A 21974-nucleotide genomic window follows, 5' to 3' on the forward strand; every position below is an offset into this window, starting at 1 on the left:
ATTTAAAAACTAATAAAAATAAGATGCGTTGGTTATTAACGCTCTTCTAGAAGCACGCTGGAGTTTAGCCAATCCGTTCTGGACATCCCCAAATACCGCACCGCAAGATTTAGTACGTCGTTTCCAACCCCCTTCCATCTTGCCTATACAGTATATGGTTTCATTAAGGCATCTGCTGGACGGGCTACATCTCATTTGATATTTGTTAGGATTGTGGCCATAAGTCTTCCAGTTCTGTATAAAAGAAACTTTATAATCATATGTTATACGTGGTGTTTTATCAAGACACGTGGTAAACTAATTAAAAATTTCAACGACAAACTGTTTCTATCGTAGCAATAATTGTTTCATAGGGAATTGATTCTTTGATTACCATGCTAAGCCAGAGAACTTTTTATTGGAATAAATAAGGAAAACTAAGAAATTGTTAATATCCGTTTGCGTAATCAAAGACATACATAATACATACCGCACATTTTCTCAGTTAACTGATCTCGTCTATCAATCAGCCGGACAGAAAATTATAGCAATTTACGTTCAAGAAATAGTAACTTTATTGAATGTGATTCAATTATGATTACAATCTTTACCAACTTAATTATAGAGAGCCGATTTATACGCTCCTACTGATTAAATTTGAATTATACGATTATGTGTTGATAACTTGAATTGGATTACTGATATACTAATTCATCAATGTACTGAATGTATAAAACCGTGACTCGCACAGTTGATATTTTACGCCTGTCAATAGTATGTAAAGTCCGTAATTGATATGTGGTAAAGGACCACTGAAAACTGATATTTAAAAAACCGATCTAAACATGACTTCTGCCTTGAGTGGCATGGATGTGGATACATCAGCAGGAATATACATAGCAAGTATATTCCTGCTGTAATTGGATGATGATGTAATGGATGATTGTAATTGGATGTAATATAATGACTTAATATGACAATGGGTCTTAAACCAGATATGCTTCTGACCAGTAACCATAAAATATAACCCACGTTCGTTTTGTCTTGTATGACCAGTGGAACAGTGATGACTGGTGACCTTCGTTCGTTCTATAGATTTTTTTCACAGAATTAAAGATACAAGCCACAGCGTCATTAACTTTTTAATTTTTAATTATTATTATTATTTTTACACGGTTCATCCGCGATAATTTCAAGATTTTTGTTACTAAACCTTTCACGACATTTCTCTTCAGTCACTGTAAACCTATCTAATATAAAAGCCATTTAATACTTTTGATTGTAGATATCGTTAACAACGTTATAGAGCAATTATAATAATAAAAATCGAGTGTTCGTGTTCAATAAATACATTTATAACCTAACAAAGCTATCATGTTCCATGTCACAAGATATAGCGAAAGGCCAAAGAACAAATCCTTGCCAATTTTTTTATTTATTAATTTTGAAAAGAGAAATTAGTCTGATTCCGTTTGTAAAGACTAAAAAGGTATGGAGGAGTTGAGGAAATTTTTTTTTAAATCATATGAAGACACTTGTAGATAACATTCATAACGACGGCATTCTTATTAATTAACATATTATCGATTTTAATTTTTGCTCACGAAAAATAGTATTGTATCTCTTTTGCAAAATAAGATTTTAAGTATCAAAATATGATATATTTAGTAAATACGGCTTAAGCAATAAAGAAACATTCAAAATAACTTTGACCTAACTTTACTTGTACTAAGGGGCTAAACGAAAAATTTCGAGAATTTCAGACAAGCTATTCGCCTTTGACATACACTTAAGTAGATCCTGTAACCCTTTATTAACGTTATCAATTGTAATCATCTCACTACCATCGATTCTCGTCGACAGGAAAATTGTAGACTCAGCGTTCACATGTGTCCAACCGATTATTATTCAGTTCAAAGTATAGAAGTTTACAGAATAATTATGAATAAAATATTTACAGATGTATGATAACAACAATAATAATCGGGTGAACCCTTTATTTGTCTCACTATGTAGTAATCTTTCTATATCTGATAGCCGTTGATTTTTTGGTACGAGGAGGATATCGTATTACGTAAATTCTATATTTATATAGAATTTATATTATTCTTTAATGAATAATTCTGAATTTATATTATGGTTTACCATATAATATCTTTGTATACTTCGTCGGAAAACCACGTTTACTAGGAAGCTCAAATTGCAAGCCTAGTCACTATCTAAAGTGATGGACTATTGACTTCAGTGTGTGACTGTCATCTCTGCGCCAAAAAACTTTCTTTCTATATAAATGTACAAAATAATAAATAAATAAATAAATTTGCAAAGCTATTAAATTAAAAAAAAATCCGCTTGAACCGGTGTAGGATATCATCTTGAGGACACCGTATCACCTACTTGCTCATTAAATTAACAAATTATCATGACACATATACAGATATCTGAGGCCTAGACCTAAAAATGTTAAAGCACCACTAGTTATGTTATATTATTAACTATTTTTGTTTATTTTGTGGTCGTTTCTTTAGTTTTTTCCTTTGAAATATTGCTTAAGTTCTAATCTGATTGATGTGTATGTGCGTTAAATTTGTGATGTCAAATATTCTTGTATTTTTAGGCATACTCATTATTTTAGAATGTTTATATAAATTAATAAATTATTTTTATTTTATGAAGTAAGTGCTTCTACACGGTTTGACTTTTGGGTCCCAGGTGGGCCTATGTAATGAATACATTCTTGCGCATATATATCTTTATGTATAATGTATGCGTTTAAATCCACGAATAGTGGGACGCCCTACATAAGTTGGAAATCTATCAATATTGTGCGTGTTAATATTTTTTGCAAATCTTATTATTCACTGAGATGGGTAATATATATCTTATGTTACTACTATAGGACCGGTACTGGTAGAGAAAAATTCTATTCTGTCTTCACTATTGAAAGTAACTATACAACCAAACCGCTGTATTCATGAATACAATCTGCAAGATTCAATTCAAAGGAAAACCAATATTATCACGACGATTCACTTGCCACTGAATAGAAAATTAATAGTAGAAATCTGTGGCTCATTCATAATGCAATATGTATTGAGTAGATGAAATAATAAACAAATGAGAAGTGTCATGAAGAATTATAACGTAAATGTCAGTGGGTAGCCTCAGGGCGGGACATTTCAATAAATCGCCTCACACTTGCCACTAACACTTCGCAAATACCCATTTAATAATACCTTTGCTGAACATGCATTCACATAGAAAAACATACTTGTACTTAATATAACATACATTTAACAATATACCTTATTTCTTTTACCATAAAGTTGAAATTCGAAAAAGGAATAGTTAATAATAATCACACGCCTATTACAATAAAACATGTTGTATTCACGGTTATTTAAGCTTTAAGTGCAAAGTGAAAAAGTGCACTTTGCTGTGAATTGAGACGTGACGAATGATTAAGATCGCGCTTACAATTTAATTACGCGCTGAATAAATATTGCAATCGCGATTTCTGCAGTTTTAATAACTTAATAACGTACCATTTGCCTTCAAGATTAACGATCTTATTAAGTAGAATTCTTGTAACAAAATAAACAATAATTATCCAGACTTGACATATTCGGTAGCGGCTTGATTTAATAAATAACATCGTTTGGAGCCTATCTGATATCATCTTATTATCTTCATCCGTTGCTAGTAAAATATTACTGAGAGTTTTATTGTATTTTCATAATTAAATTTATTTAAAATTTACGTTTAGCATACTTGATAATATTTCAGATAATATACCTTGTTACATATACTGTAGATATAACACTATAACACTATAAACCTATATGTCGAGATTTAAAAAAAATAATCAATCTTAATGAATTCAAGACCCTTGAACTTCCACGATGACTTAAAGCCTTTTACGAAAGGTCAACATAAACAAGTAAACGACTTGTTAGATGGTCTGTCAGTTAATTTTATGGAAACCTTTGTTCGTGGAGACAGAGCCTATCAGTAACGTCATGTTAACCGTAAATAGAGTTGTTATCGCTTATAGCAACCGGGCATTACCGACGGTAGCCACAGCACCGTAAAAGGGCACATTATGCAAATCCATTTGAACATTGTGTTCACTCGTAAGTGATTAAGCCTGGGTTTCTCAATCTATTGTCTTGTTACACCTTAGAATCTTATATGGTAAGATGCTTTCACAACACTTCCAACGATGATTTCAAAATCTTTATAAGCAAACAGTTAATTTTATAGAAACAAAAGAAGATGTATTTCAGAACAGTTTCACAAAAAAATAATTATTATATACAATCATAACTGTGGAACGGACAAGACACTTTTGATACATAATACATGGCCTAAGAAAAGTATAACATATATTGGTTTAATTTATTCTTAAATGAAGCGCTGAGTATGACAAAAATGTATTGGATTTCATAAGGAAGTCAGAGTTTTAATAACTTCGTATTTAATTCTTAAAACAGCGTTAACAGTAACGCCATCGCCGGCCTACTGGAGTTTTAAAATCAGGGCACTACACTTATGTAAAAGAAGTCGAACTGTATTATGAGAATCACACATATAATGGTTTTTGGGATGTAAACCTAAAAGTCTAAGTCTAGGCTCCGAATATGATTTTGTCCCATTCGGTGTCGAGACCCTTGGTCCGTGAGGTCCTAGCGCTGAAAGGCTTTTTAGGGAAATATAAAAAAGGATAGTCGACATCACTGGAGACCGAAGAGCTGGCAGCTACCTCGGACAAAGAATTAATATAGCTTTTCAAAGGGGGAACGCTGCCTGTATTTTTGAAACCTTGCCTAAAGGCACTCCTTTTAATGATATATTGTAGTAATTATTTTTTAAGGTTAGTTATTATATTATGATATATAACTATAGTGGAACTACTTCTGAATTTGCTATATCAGAATATGCCATGCATACTAATTACAATGCCACATGCATTGTAACTAACTAGTAAAAAATCAAATTCGAACATGTATGTTCTGCTTGGTTGACTGATCGAGTTTATTATGTCTACCCACATTTTTGTAACTGTTTTGTTTTGTTATTTTTTAAACGTACATCTATGAGCTCTAATTATTAATCTGAGTTCTATATATTGTTTATCAGTAACTTTTTTTATAGACAGGGGGCAAACGGGCAGGAGGCTCACCTGATGTTAAGTGATACCGCCGCCCATGGACCCTCTCAATGCCAGAGGGCTCGCGAGTGTGTTGCCAAAATGTGAAGTGAATAATAATATGCAATTCTAATGAGAAATAAAGCTATTCTTAAACCTAAATAGTAAAATTGCATTTATCCGTCATAAAGAGCTTTCAGAAATGCGATCGGACATATTTCTGCGTCTATGTCATGGTAATATATTATATGAATTAACTAGCGCGTGACTAATCTACGGGGACACAGATCTGTCGTTCATTAACTGTTTGAATAACCAAAGTTAATATTACTAAGCCTTATTGTTTTATCCGTACCTCTTTAGAAGTTCCAAGACTTTAGAACTTAGGAGCTCATGGACAATGATAATTTTTTAAATCACAAATAATCTTTGCAGTGTCAGTCTGAATAATTAATTAATTAATTTTGTATATATATATTTATCTATGTGTATATTTTGCTATCTGTATCTCTTAATAATATAATAAAATTAGGTAATATATATATATATATATATGTTACCTAATACTTGCTTGTACGATAAATATCATAAGTCACAACTATTTGTCTATAAATAAATGTAATCTATGCGAGATATACTCAAACAGAGATAGAAATATAGCTTATATACTTTGAGAACTTTAACGTCAAATATCAATTAATTGACTTAAACGATAACCGAGTGCCGGAAAAGATATCGTTGTTAACTTGTGAAACTAGACTAGACCATAACATATACAGTGAAATATAGCACTGTATATTCAACCATAACTAACAGGAAACTATAGATGTCGCTTCGGGAAGTTATTGTTCTAAATAGATATGTTTAGAAGTCATAAAACAATAATATAAATCACACCCCAGAGTACAAGTTCAAATCCCCACTGATCTGTGAGGAAATTGGCTTATACTGCGTTGTTGATGAGTTTATCTAAAATATTTTCTTTATTTATTTTATTCATTTATTTCATTTCATGATAAAATGCTCGTGTTCGTTCCCATACTCCTCCGAAACGACTAGACCGATTCTTATGTAATTTTTAATGAATATTCAGTGAGTCTGAGGACCGGCTACTATCTATCTATCAAAACTTTTTGGACAATTTTTTGGACAATTTTAGGATATAGCATACAAAAATACATACAACCGTTAATTTTCAAGCCTCTACAATTAAACCCTATTAGCTATTTTTGAGAAAAATTAACAGTACAACCTAAAACGTTTCCATTCCGGAAAACCAAACAGTCTCTGGGGTAGCATAGTAAAATGTTGCATATTGGTATGTACTTAACAGTTGGGCTAAGTTAAATTACTTAAGGAGAAACGAAATTCGTACGTAGAACATTTTAATCGCGTTAAAACTTTATGTATCATAGTGTCAATTACAACCCTATATATATAAACAACTCAATCGTGTTTTATTTAAACTCAATCTGTCAGTGAATAAATGTGTTATCGGCAAATGAAAAGTCGTTTAAAACAGTATATTAAGTAGTACTACCTGTGCGACAGTTGATTGATTTAATTGTTAAATGGAAACCTTATTTATTGTGATTAGCGACAGTTTCAACACGAACCCGTGTAACGACCACTTCAATGCTTATCTTTGATATTTATGTTATTGCCTTTGTAATATTAAAATTGTATTGTAAATAAACAATAATATAAAATTAATGAAATGTTATTTTATCTAGGTAATTTAATATTTTTTTATAAGTACTTATAATTTTAAATAAAAATTATAAATATAAATTAAAAAATATTTTGCATCTGAATAACTGAAATATGTTTTACTAAAATCATTGTAGGTATGAGATTCCGTAACCCCTAAATCTTCGATTTTACCGAATTTTATTTTCAAATCGCAAAAACCCTTTTGTGTCATATAAGTCAGAAGTCATATCGAATTAGGTTATAGGCACTGCATTGAACTAATATAAAAAATTACCATACTATACATACGTAATATTACAAAAGTATTTTAATCTCTCGTCATAATCATACATTGATCCTGGATTCTATGCCGTATCATACGACACTATTTTTATGAAAAAAATCTTCATATTTAATTCCATTTTCAAATTGATCTCAAACGAGAACGCAAGGCAGTAAATGCATCTCCCCGTTTAGGCAGATTCCGCGTAATCTGAGCGTGTGACACGCATCACTGCCACCCTGCTGGAAGTACACTATGTATACCGCAGAACGCCGCAGATTATTGCGGTGCAGGGCTGCCACTCGCTTGGCACTAATCCGATTTCGAATCTCACTCACACTAGGACGATATTTGAACCTGAATTTTTGAATATGGAACAATTTCTGTGTTAAGTGTTGGTTGCGCCACTTCGTACCTTGTACACACTTTGACATCTTTTATTATTGCAGACTTGAATTGCCAAAAGTCTATCCTTCCATCGTATATAACTGACATTTTCTTAACCGCCACGTCAATAGTTCGTTCGGATTGTTAACTTAGGGCCAGTTTTTTGATCCGTAGTAAAAAGTGGTATGACCATTTGTTACTTTAACTATATTTAAATGACTAACCAGTAGTAAAATCGTAAATGCGTTTTTCAATGTCTATTTTAACTATAGTCAAACTTAACAACTGGCCAATTTGTTGCCAGTGCAATGAACAATGACATCCCAATAAAAATGTTTTTTATTTGTGGGGAATATTTATTTTGTATGACAACACTAGACAAACTGAGCGAATGAAATCCATTTTTGACATCTTCATTCGTTATTTGTTCTTGAAAAGTTTGAAGTGTCAAATTAATCAAAATATAAATAAAGTTGTTTTTCTCTGTTTTAATACGGTTTACACCTATAAAGATACTAAAATATATAAATAACGATGTCAGCAAGCAGCCAACGGGCAAACAAGTAAGTACAAACATATTTTCGTGTTATTTATTCCGGCTTATCTTGTGTTTCGTAACAAAATAATACATTTATGTTTTGTTAAAGGGACCGTACTAACTTGGCTCAAAAAGAAACCACCAAATTGATGATGCTACTCAAGGATTACCCAGTCCTAACCTGAAAAGAAATGGATCACTCCAGCTATCTATCAAAAACAAAAAGGGAGAGCGTGATTTGCCGAATTATGCTAAGGAAGAGAATCGAAAACATTTGCTGCACAAAGAAGCATAATCTCGTACGGAATTTTACTGTGGGGTCGGGCTGCTGACATTGAATCCATTTTTATTTTTCAAAAGAAAGCTGTCAGAGCCAGTTATAAACTTTGTTGTTACGAATCTGTTAGACATAATTTCATTACTAGAAATAAAGATGAAGTAGCTGAACCATCTTTCAGATTAGCCAAAATTCAAACATCATTTATGTATATATTGGGTTAAAAGTTACAATAAAATACCCTGTGACATTAAAACTCCGCAATAAGTGAAAATTTACATTTGTAAACAAGCATAATCCAAATTAGAGGATTATATTCAAGAGAAGAATGCTGTGAAATAAACTGGTCCTGCTTCATAGGATAATCATAGAGCCTTGACAAAATCAATTGGTTGCAGATCTAAATTTACATATTATTTTTTGTTGTATAATACTACAAACACATTATTTTAGTATTACTAACTACAATAAAGACCTGTATAGTGATATTATTTTAGGAGTACATTGTCTTCACATATAATTATTTAACTTATGTATACAAATATTCTAAATTTTATTTAAAAAAAAGAACTTAACTGTGGAGTTTCTTGCCCATTCTTCTCCACATGAAACTACCTTTTGGAAGCGGCTACTAGAATAATCTTTATTCAAAAGTGCCATTTTAGGTGGTCTAATTGGAATAAATGATTTGATTTGAAGCCCGCCAAAAATCCATGCAAGTGAAATGCAAGAAGAGACAATTAGGTAGTAAATATGTATTAAATTGCTGCTTTAAGGTTTCATGTATTGTTTTTTTAATAAAAATTGTTTGTATTTATGTTACAATTAAACATTTTATTAATCTAGTCAGATGTTTCATTTAACATTTCTTGTAATAAAGTAGATTGAAGCTAACTCATATATGTAATAGAAAGCCCTTAAGAATATCCTAGGTCGCTAACTAGTGTATAGCTGTAGTTCATTGCAAGTATGTAGGTAACATAAGAGTTAATATTACAGGCATAAATACATGATGAATATAATATTATTTATTAATATACTTTATTATTTACTACCGCGGTTCTGTAGCTAGTAATAATTCTAATGCTGTGCTAAAATTCTAGTTATTTCAACTTTGAACCATAAACAGTTTACCTTTTCAAACTGCATGACTGGTAACGGTATTGTAATATTGTCTTGTTTTTTTTTAATAAAAATTGTTTGTATTTATGTTATAATTAAACATTTTATTAATTTAGTCACATGTTTTATTTAAATTGTCTTGTAATAAAGTAGATTGATGCTAACTCATATATGTAATAGAAAGTCCTAAAGAACATCCTAGGTCGCTTACTTATGTATAGGTGTAGTTCATTGCAAGTACGTTACAAATGAGTTAATATTATAGGCTTTTAAATACATGATGAATTTAATATTATTTATTAATATACTTCATCATTTACTACCGCGGTTCTGTAGCTAGTAATGATTCTAATGCTCTGCTATGGAAGGTAAAGTGTGGAATTTCCATCGTCTTTCGGCAGATATTCCCTCTTTTATATAAATATATTATGCAATATACAACAATGATAGCCTGTAGCTACATTTTTTAAAGCCACCCTTAATTGTGACCCTATGCAGGGAAACCTTCTTTTCCACGCTCTAAATGCTCTTTCCACCACAATTTACTTAATTTTTTGCTTTTTCTTATAATAAATGTATTTAACATAGCTTGATTTCTGTGACAATCAGCTGTTACTTTATGAATAACCAGCGGCCATCTTGTTTAACCTTCCTACACTGAGTAGTTAACTTTTCTGACTAATGGTTAGATATTTGACCATTAGTAACTCTTACCACGGATCAAAAAACGCATTTTGCTGAATTTTAACTATTAGTAACGATATTTGACCAATAGTTGAGTTAACTACGGATCAAAAAACTGGCCCTTAATGGACTTCTATATAAATGACGTACGCAACGTACTTTGTAATAATTTAGAGTTTATTGCCATTTCTTCTGTTTCGTTCTACGCCCTTGATTTGGGAACTGGCAGTAAATGTACAATTTTTACATTTAATATATACTTCGTTTATTTAAACGTTCATAAGTGTACATTGTGTTACCTATAAGAATATTTTTTTTGACTTTGACTTTAAATCACGACTCAGACAATATTTTATTCACGTTTTATACATAAATTAATAGCTAAACTATTATAAAACATTATATTGTTAATATCACAATCGGCTCAGGTAACATATAATTTGCATTAAGTTTTAACGAATCTCAGGTAAAAGATCGTATCGTTTGGCAGCTGCTGTGGGTGTGACGCGATGTAACAAGATTGCTGTGTGATTGTATCTGTCACAACTTATTCAGCTGCGAATGATAGCCAAGATCTCGTGACAAAGTTGCACGCGCTTCAGGCGAGTTTATTAATTTACACTTTATTGTATAAAGTCATGAAGGAGAAACGTTATCTAGACGGACGCCGTAAGGTATAAACGATACATTTCCTTATAGATAAAGTATGTATATATGCCGTCAACAACAATATTAAAAACACAGACTTCATTAAACGAATATGATTAATATAAATATAAAAACTTTTTTAAATCTACATCACAAAAGTAAAAAGGAAATTATCGTTAAAATACTTCCGAGTTCGATATCAGATAATTCAGTTTAAAGTTGGGGGAATCTATTTAACTGTCAAAAATACAGGGCGCCCGGACAGCAAAGTTTCCGACAGAGTTGGGCAGAGGGCGCCGCAACGATCCATCACTGCCGGCAATCGGGAACGCGATGAAATGATGGATCAAACTTAGCGGATATTTTTATAACCTATTTAAGTTTATATATTTTTTATATTTTATTATAGTGTTTAAAATTTACGTAATGTAATATTATTACCTTTTCACTTCTAAATTTTAAGCTAATGTAGAAATATTTTTATTCATTGTTACTCATTTATATTCAGTGGGTTGGTAAAGAGTTGTATTTGTCTTAACTTGTTTATGGTTTTAATTGTATTTTTTTTAATTCCTATTTTTTGCAAAACTTATGTTTACATGTTATATTGTCGTTCATATTATATAGAAGATTTTATAAAATTATCAGTAGATTTCGTAATATGTATGATGTTGTAGACTTAATAAATAAATAAATAAATAAAATATCTTAATGTATGGAATATTTCGTAGATTACACGAGTTTTGGAGTCTAGACTTTTCAGCAGAATAAATAAATTGCGAATTAGAAAAATATGCACAGAATATACAATTTCTCTGCACAGACTAAAAATGCCGTCTTCTACCATAAAGTAGTCGTGACATCAATCGGATATGGATTGACAAATAGACCCCGAGATAAGCCGAAGTTAGGGTTCTACCCTCCGCTGATCGCTACGTGACTCTGCATCCCGAACGCTCATCTGATACCTTCAAATAAATTTAATCACTCTAAAATATTCCGTCGGAATTTTTAGGGCGAGTGGACGTGAGAGGAATCCTTCATATGACCTCAAAGCTAGAAATTTGGAGGCTTTTGATTGTTCTGCCTACCAATATTTATTTATTTACTTGTTATAACGACTACCGACTAAAGGGGTGGAGGGGTGAGGACATGTCCTCATTAGTAATGTCGTTTTCTATTGTTTGTAGGTTAAGAAAGTGTATAGTAAATACTGTATATTTCATTAGTGTGTTCAACTACACCTATGAAATATACAGTATTATAATTAACTAAAACTAAAACAAAATATATGTTCTATAAAGGATTAATTTGTAGAATCTTGATTTATTTATATACACTTAGGTTTCATCAAATAAATGTTTAAATTAAATCGCATTAGCGATTAAACAAAGATTGTATTACAGCTTTTAAAGTCCTTGTAATTAGATCCTATGAATATTTATTAAACAAATGAAAATCGGTTACATATTCCATAAATCCCTGTGATTGATTGACCAGTATTTCGATAGTGAGTAATTATTATACACGCAAAATGTAATAGATATATAAAATTCTCGTGTAACGGTGTTTGTAATTAAACTGTTTGAAATTTTGTGTGCATAACGGTTAGGTCTGCGGTTCATCATTTTTTATTGATACAACATACAAAAATACATTCAACCCTTAATTTTGTCCTCTCTATGATCAAGGTTATATAAAGAAAAAATCATAGAAAACTCTAAAAAGTTTTCTTTCCGGAAAACCGATCAGTCTCTGGAGTAGCATATCAAAAGGTTCCATGTCGGTATGTACTACTGTAGGCTAAGTAAAATCACATTAATAGACAAACGAAGTTCGCGGGGGCAGCTAGTATTTGTATAAATTTTAGTACTTTGTCAAACTAACTTTGAGTCAATGAACTAGTAATGTCAACATCAATATTTAAACATTTGGCTTGGTTTGAGTACATATTATATTAATAAATATTTGAATAAGTTTATGTTCGCAAAAATAATAGCATAATCTGAAAAAGTATAACGTCAGCGTATGAATACATAAACGTGTCGTAAAAAATATTATGTCCCTGTGGGCGGTGGTAAAAAGTGAGTTGTATTAACACAGTAGTACTTTTATCAGTTGCTACAAAATTATATGCAGTGTTTTTCGGCCTGTGGACCAATGGACGTTCTTTATGCGCATTTAACCCTCGCGTACAGTGAAGGAAAATATCGTGAGGAAACCTTATGCGTGTGTCAGACTCGAAAAGCTTATCGCCTAGTTGCCTGTTTGAGAAAACAAATGCTCACGACACTACATTAATCTGAGCTTGTAACTTGTGTTCTTTTTTTAAAGTAATCTGAAGAAGCTCGACCTGAATTTGGTTTCGTCATGACTTATGGTAACATGATGTGGGAATCGATACACCAAACTTGTTCGTTCGAATCACGTGCCATAAACTTTCTTTTTCGCATTATATATCGCTGATTGTATCGGTGTGACTACTAAGACACTTAAAACTCAAATAAATGGTATTTAAATAACTTGATTTTCAGTAGTTTAAATGTATTTAAACATGCTAAACTTTTATTTAAAGTAACTGGATCTCCTATACTGTGCTACACGGGGTAAGTGGCGCCTGTCGAGTTTTACAACTTCCCCTGATTGTCCGTGAATGTTGGATCGAATCCGGACAATAAATTGTGTCCGTCGCGAACGCATATATTCTTTTGTTTTCAACTTACGGATGTGTCAGTTCAGTTGAAACTTTCAGGACTAAAAAGAAGTAAAGTGAAAAGTAAATTCCAGGTCTCCCATAAGCATCGGGGACAACAATTTCTACGTGTTTTTCCTTCAATATCTTCATATAAATAGGAGGAATGAGGATGCTACAATGTGCTACAATTAAATTTGTCATTATATTTTCAATAAATAATGATTATGACGTTCCATAACACGCGGGAATGTATACTTTCATTAATTCCACTCACGATTCAATGGCGATCATAAAACAATGTAATTACGCCCGATGTTAGCCCATTGAAATATTATTTATTTCACACCAGCGGTGACATTTTGTTAGTATAATAAAACATTCGGTTATATTACACTAACAATGAAATTATCATTTATTGCTCCCAAAGGGTTTAACGCATTTGCATCGCCTCATGTTTTAAGTTCTATATTTGTTTGTTATTTGATTTATTATTATCAAGTTATTACTTTGTTTAGTACTGTATAGATCCAAGATAGTATACACCCATGCTGATCGATTAAATTTTGCTTCCATCATCAATTTATGTATACAGTTCATTCTTACCAATATTGCCATGATCCTCATATATAGTATTATTGTGGGTGTCAAAATACAAGTCAATATTGGTTTAATATGAACGTCTATCAAATGCGTTTTTATATTAATGAAAAAACAGAATGATGCTGTAATCGTATATGATCTATGACGAAGACAAGCCAAATATCACTTGACCATTGTGTAAACTGGTTTAGAACAAAACTTAAATCTTAAATAAAGCACAGAGTTTTAATTATAATTGTAATAAAACCACAAAAGAAATGTAAAGAAATGATATAAAAACGTCCTGCCAAGTGAACGGTTGACGGCGGCGACCAACAGAAACATTGAATTCTTCTCTTTGTCGCCAAGTCTAATTGCACAGCGCAAAAAGTGCCCCAAACTGACAACTTAAATGCATCTGCAATGCTTTGTTCTAAATTGTGCTTTTGTCCTCGCAAATAGAGTCTCTTTTTGTAAATGACAAAGTTTCAAGCAATTAAACGCCAAAGGTCACATTACGGTTTTCGCTAAAGACTTTGGAAGAGAACCCTCATGCTTCAACTTAATATTCTTGAAATTTTAATCCTTTGACTACATCGTAAACGACATTCTTTAAATTCACTTTATTCGCGCTTAGGTACACCCGAAGTGAGCAGTGTTGGCCTAGTGGCTTCAGCGTGCGACTCTCATACCTGAGGTCGTAGGTTCGAGCCCCGGCTAATGCACCAATGGAGTTTCTTTTTATGTGCGCATTTAACATTTGACGTGTGTCAGGCACTGGAGGCTGATCACCTACTTGCGTATTAGATTTAAAAATGATCATGAAACAGATTCAGAAATCTGAGGCCAAGACCTAAAGAGGTTGTACACGCAAAAACAATAAAGTTTAACTATTATAAAAAAAATTATACCGAACGACGTAGATATTAATTCGGGTGCAGTGACATAACAAAATCATTTCATTGTCAGTGGCTGAAAAGTCGCCATAAAATTTAATGGTCTCTGAAATCTATTCCACCATAAATCCCGGATGCCCCTGGTAAGGGGGGCTAGTCTGTCCGCAGAGCTATAAACTCACCCCGCTCTTCTTCATAAAACTCATTCATAGTGAGTTACATTTAAATGTAATTTACATTTGAGCCGTTTGTTCCTTTATCTTGATAATACAAAGTTATGCTTCATTTCGTTATTTGAATTAGCTAAAGCGTACTGTTTGTTTATTGTTTTACAGACTTTAGTATATTTTGATACTTAAGAATTTTCATTGTTATTTTTCGTTATATTTTGCTTTCTTTAATAACTGTTTACCTAGTTTCAACTATAAATACTTGTCACTTTAATAAATATACTTTATTTCTTTTAGTAACACACCTAGTTAGAACAAAATTTCTTCTGTAATTTAATAAAAAATTTTTAACTTACATTGGTTGCCTAGAAGAGATCACTCGAAAGCGATAAGGCCGCCAGTTGCTATCCTTTTCATTTAACTATGTTAAATTATAATATAATAATGTAACGATGTGTAAATAAATAAATAATAAGCATTTCTTTTCTTCTTTACAATAAAAACAATGTAAACTACAATAATAAAAAATATAGAATAATTAGTAACAAAATTTATTAGAGAAATATTTAATACTATCAACGGTCATTAATAACGACAGCGTTAAAGAAGACAGTCCATTATGCAGTTAGGAGACGGATTCTGGTTTGAGTATAATAAAGGGTGATATTTACCCAATCCTTTAGTTAGGAGACAAATTTATGAGAAGCACTGAAAAGGACATAATTAAGGGGCGGCGCGCATGTCCATAGGTTATTAGTAACAGTTGCACACGATTGCTTAAAAACACCAGCAGAATTTCGAGACAGATAAAACATTATTCCCAAATACAATTTATTTATTTACACTTCATTATAGGTTGCAGATTACATTTGCTATTAGGCAACGGGCGGCCTTATCGATATCAAGTGAGTTCAAAAGCAACCAAAAGCCAAAAATCAACTCAAAATACATGTAACCATAACTAAAATTAAATAAAATTGTAAGTGTAAATAAAAATGTAAAAGCTTGTCCAAAGGGTAATTGAGTCACACTTAATATAAATAAGTAGCTGCTTCTTACGAGGCAGAAGAAAAATAACTATGCAGAAAATAAATATCCTTTTTTTAGATATATTAATTCGTTTGAAAAGATCTTACACTTACGCCCAATGTTTCTATATCCCAGTCTATAAGTTACATGCGTCTTATAAGGTTCAAGCATCGAAACATAACTATATAACTATAAGTATATATTTTTGCATTAAATACGTAATCTTGATTTCGTAAAGGATTTGGAGTCAGGGAAGAAAGCTATTTAAACTTTACTATATAAAAAACTATTCTTAATGTAACTAAGTCCATCTATTTTTAAACTTAATAAGAATCTTGTTTCTTTTGTAGTGTCTAATATTATTTTTCGTAATTAATTTCATGCGTTTGATTTCTATGTTGTATTTTCTTTTACATTGGTTATGCGTTCCTGTCGATTGAGGGTTCTTAGGACAGGATTGTGTATTTAATAATAAATATTTTTTTACATATCCACACGACGACGTTTTAATAGAGATAATATGAGTCCACACTTTGTTTTCATTTAGTCATAATGCATTTTTTAACAATTACAATCCTACTGTAATTATAAGTCTGTGCAATGTCTAATTTTACCGCGTCACCGACCGTGCACCGCGTTTCATATATTAAAAGGGATTTTACCATTCGTTAATTCTAGTCAACACTAATCCTTTAATAAACTATGCAACTCAGAAATTTACTAATTAATTGGAGGGGTACTGTACTTTGATATAATGTCTTAAATATAGCTGATAATTTGGTAATAATAATAGTGTCGTCGCCTGCGCATAAAATTCATTAATTTATGGAGTGACTAATCATAGTTTCATCATCGGATGTCATTCCGCAAATGAGCTATTTTTAAAGGCAGTTAAAACTTAGGCATCGAGAGTAGCCATAGGCGGCGGTATCGCTATACTGTCAATGTCTTTTTGCCCGTTTTTCCCCTGTTTAAAAAAATATATTGACAGTTTAATGAAACAAAAATTATATGAGATATGGACAAGCTAAAAATAAAATTGTTACCTTAATATTAGAAGGGATTTTATTCCGGTTATGGCTTCATGTTCATATTGATAATGATAATAGTGAGCTATTCAATAATAATAACATTTTATTCATGAGAGAAATGTAGTTGTGACAAAATTTATCTGATTGTGTTAACAAAACCAATTTAATTAGTTTTGGTTGGTGTATATCGATCTCATTTTTACCGTACTTATGATATTTTTTCATCTAGACAGTTTAATTTATTGACGATATATTATACTAATAAAGAAAAAGATATGTTAAGTTTACATTTACCTCAAACATTGAAAGATTAATTATAGGTGACTATTTAAATAAAGCAAAAAAATGATTAACACTATCAAAAATAACTACAGATAAGTATTTCATGTAATTGTTAGCACATTAACCAAGTTATCGATTTCACTACAAATGAATAAATAATTATCGTAATAAATAGGTATATAGCAACTTGCATAATATGCAAATTTTATACTATATGTATCTCAAATGGGACATTATATTTATCTGAACAAGTCAAACGTTCGGTGTTAACTACAAGTGCCGCAACGATAACTAATAACTAATTAATATGCATAATTTATATTTGCAATTCAACGACACATTTGCCTCGCAAAGCAGACTCAGCTAACATCCTCGTGTACTAAGATTCTTAGGAGCAGACAGGGAAGGTATATATACGTGCTTTTATCTGCCTTAACTTCGTAGTATGACTATATGTATGTGTATGACTAATTTTTTATAGAACATAAAAAAAATCATTCAAATAAAAACTTAATACCAGGAGGCTCACCTGATGTTAAGTGATACCGCCGTCCATGGACACTCTCAATGCCAGAGAGGTCGCGAGTGTGTTGCCGGCCTTTAAATAATTGGTACGCTCTTTTCTTTAAGGACCCTAAGTCGAATTGGTTCGGAAATACTACAGTCTACAGCTGGAATTAATAAGCTATTAAACAAAACCAACTACAAGAGTAACCTCTCGTAAAGATTAGATATATTTGATGAAAAGATTTAGAGGCCCGACCTTTAACTTTAACTTAACGTAACGAAAGCTTACTTCTTCCTCAAATGCCGGCAACGCACCCACTAAAATGACTGTCCATGGGCCATATTTATGCCTGCCGCGAACATTCGTTTGTCCCTCAATATGAGTACAGACTAGATTACTCTTATTAATACTTGACTTTTTATTTTGACTAAAACACTATTTGTCTCTTTTCAACATAGTTCAGTTAAAAGAAAAAATATTAAATTTGATGATAAATGGAATGTTTTGTTTACTATCAGCAAACTCAAATCATTCACTATTCGCCACATACAATAATATTGTGTACTGCTCAATGTACACTTTAAAAACTATTTAGAAAAGTTACTCAATAAAATATCCATTAACATATATGTACAATAGCGAGTAGCAAAACATTTTCCCGACACTGTGCAGTTAATTGAGATCTTCACAATAACTATGCGAGCGAGACTGGGCATTTGCGGAAAAGTAATGTAAAGTAACTCACACATATTTACTTTTTACACTAATTATCTTCTTTTGTATGTATTATGAGACGTACGTCATTATCAACATAATATACGTGTGCATAGCTTATGTTGTTTCAGCGTCATATTAGTCAAGACTGAAGGATTATGGGTCGTTTATCAAAGAAACGATAGTAATTAGCACAAATATAACTTTTATTTGGTAATAAGATGAATGACAGCAAGAACACTTAGTTACAACAAATCTTCATATATAGTGTTGCCACCTAGTTAAATTTTCAAAAACTATTTTACTTAAATTGCTCAATACTCCCACTAAAATTTAAACTAGGTACAAATATAAAAAAAAAATAAACTCCTACTGAAATTAGAGTTGTGAAAAGAAAAACAAAATGTGATCTCTTAAATAGATAAAAGCTTGAGTTGGTAACGCTTTAGTTAACATATCTGCTAATTGACTGTTACTAGGAATATAATTTAGTTTAATTACACCCAACTCAACCTTTTCCCTTATAAAATTAAATTTCACATCTATGTGTTTGGTTTTCTTATGATAAACAGGATTGCTAATTAACTTAATTGCACTCTGATTATCAACATACAATGGAACAGATGTAATATTTTCACCTAAATCTAATAATAATTGCTGTAACCATAATATCTCTTTTGCAGCGTCACAAGCAGCTACAAATTCTGCTTCAGTTGTGGAGAGAGCAGTAGTCTTCTGTTTCTGGCTACACCATGTTATAGGTCCCCCATTCATATTAAAAATATAACCTGTAGTAGACTTACGCGTATCTACATCACCTGCAAAATCTGAATCCAAATAGCCAGTGAGATCACTACTTTCTCCATAACATATACATAAATCTTTAGTATTTATTAGGTATCTAATAACACGTTTAATGGCATTTACATGTTGTTGACTTGGATCGTTTACATATCTACTCAAAACATTTACAGCAAAAGAAATGTCAGGCCTTGAAACAGAGCTCAAAAATAACAAGGACCCTATAGCTTCTCTGTATGGAAAATTAATAATATTTTCATCCATTTTCTTTGAAATAACAACATTTACATCTGCAGGGGTACTGGCAGGATTTGAATCACTCATACAAAACTTCTCTATTAATTTTTCAATGTAATCTCTTTGATAAATACAGATACAATTATTTACTCTCTCTATTTCCATTCTCACAAAATATTTCAATTTTAATTCTTTTATTTTAAATGTTTGTTTCAAATATTCTATAACTCTTTTAATCATTGAGGAACTGGAAGAGACTACAAGTGCATCATCAACATAAATTATTATGAATACTTTCACCCCATTGAAAATACCTACATAAACACAACTGTCAGCCTGAGATTGCACAAAACCATATTTTATTAAAAACTCAGTGAATCTTCTATTCCAACAACGAGACGCCTGTTTAAGTCCATACAGTGATTTATTAAGTTTTAGGATACAATCATTTTTAAATGAAATTCCTTCTGGTACTTCTATAAAAATATTCTCTTCCAAATACCCGTTCAAAAAAGCAGTCTTTACATCAAACTGTTGAATTTCTAAATTATATTTAGCTGCAATAGAAAGGATAATTCTTATAGAGTCATATCTCGTTGTTGGAGAGAATATTTCTTGATAGTCAATATCTTTTATTTGATTAAATCCGCGTGCACATAAACGAGCTTTAAACCGTTTTACCTGATCATTTTCATCCTTTTTTATAGCAAAAACCCACTTTGTAGTAAGCGTACGTTGACCAGACCTCTCTACTGGAGTCTAAGTATTATTCTCTTCATGTGCAAGCAATTCTTCATCAATAGCTTTCAACCAGTCGTTTCTTTGTGGACTTTTCATCGCTTCAGCATACGTTTGTGGCAGTGACAGTTCAATTAGGTTTGCTTCAAAACGTCTATTAAATCATGAATTAAATCATCATCTAATTCTTGATAAGGTTCATATGTAGGGTCATTACTATTATAACTCAACATGCTATCTTCATTCTCTGATGATGAAGTTTCCACAAGAGTATCCTCTACATTTGTTTCTTGCATTTGATTTTGTTGTCCTAATGTCTTCACTTCATCGTCAATGTATTTTTGTGTAATATTCTTCCTTATCTCTGGAACATTATGTTCTTCAAAAATTACATTTCTTGATATTTTAACCTTTTTGGTTTCTGGACTGAACATCCTGTAATTGTTATTATCATACCCAATTAGTATCATTTTCTCACTCTTTTTGTCAAGTTTAGTTCTTAGCTGATTAGGAATATGGACATATCCAATACTTCCAAACACCTTCACATGGCCTATATGAGGTTTGATGCCGTTCCATAATTCAAATGGTGTTTTCTTAGGAGTTTGGCTGGAGGAAGTCCGGTTTAATAAATATACTGCACAATTCACAGCCTCAGCCCATAATTCCAGTGACACATCCCTCGCGTACAACATTGAACGTGCACTCTCCACAATGGTACGGTTCTCTCTTTCAGCACGCCCATTTTGTTCTGGTGTATATGGCGCAGTACACTCATGAATTATACCTTCTTTGCTGAGATAGTCATTGAAGGTTTTATTCACATACTCTCTTCCATTATCAGTATGCAACATTCTGACACTATGCATGTACTTATTTTTGATCATAGCATTGTATTTCATGAATATGTCCATCACATCACTTTTATGTTTGACAAAATATACATGCCTGTAACTTGTAGCAGCATCCTTAAATAATATAAAGTATCTCATACCTTGGATAGATGTATGACTCATAGGTCCACAGACATCACTATATACAAGGTCACCTGGCTGTAGTTCTCCTCGTATAGATTTGTGAAATGGAAATCTGCACTGCTTTCCATATGCACATGCTTCACAAACAAAATCAGTTTTATCACTGTTATTCAGTTTCAAGCCTTCTACCACATTATCAGCACTCATATTCTTGATTTGTTTTAGGTTAACATGTCCCAGTCTTTCATGCCACATTTTAATGTTATTTTGATCACTTTGAACTAAGTTACAGGTATCTGAGACCACAGCTTTAATTTTCAATTCGTATAAATTATTTTCTGTTATTGTTGCACACATTACCAAGTCATTGCCTTTGTAAATGAATGCGCCAGAGTCTTTCTTGATAATGATATAGGATTTACGCATTATCACACCTTCTGAGAACAGATTTCGTCGCAAATTCGGAACATACAATACATCATGTAGTTCACTGTTCTCCCACTGTCCATTGACACATCTCTTTATTAACACCTTGCCAATGCCAGCCACTTCCACTGA

The 21974-nt window shown here is 31.8% G+C and overlaps 1 protein-coding gene and 1 long non-coding RNA gene across 9 annotated transcripts in view; both read left to right on the forward strand.

Moving 5' to 3' along the window:
- LOC111000911 (collagen alpha chain CG42342) overlaps positions 1-21974 on the forward strand; it is a 294010-nt gene that overhangs the window by 199591 nt on the left and 72445 nt on the right. The gene's annotated exons all lie outside the window — the stretch shown is intronic.
- LOC123689915 lies at positions 7647-8241 on the forward strand. Its single transcript, XR_006750782.1, has 2 exons — positions 7647-8053; positions 8138-8241. It is a non-coding gene; the product is annotated as an uncharacterized LOC123689915 (long non-coding RNA).

The sequence above is a fragment of the Pieris rapae genome, chromosome 17, assembly GCF_905147795.1.
Source record: "Pieris rapae chromosome 17, ilPieRapa1.1, whole genome shotgun sequence".
NCBI lineage: Eukaryota > Metazoa > Arthropoda > Insecta > Lepidoptera > Pieridae > Pieris > Pieris rapae.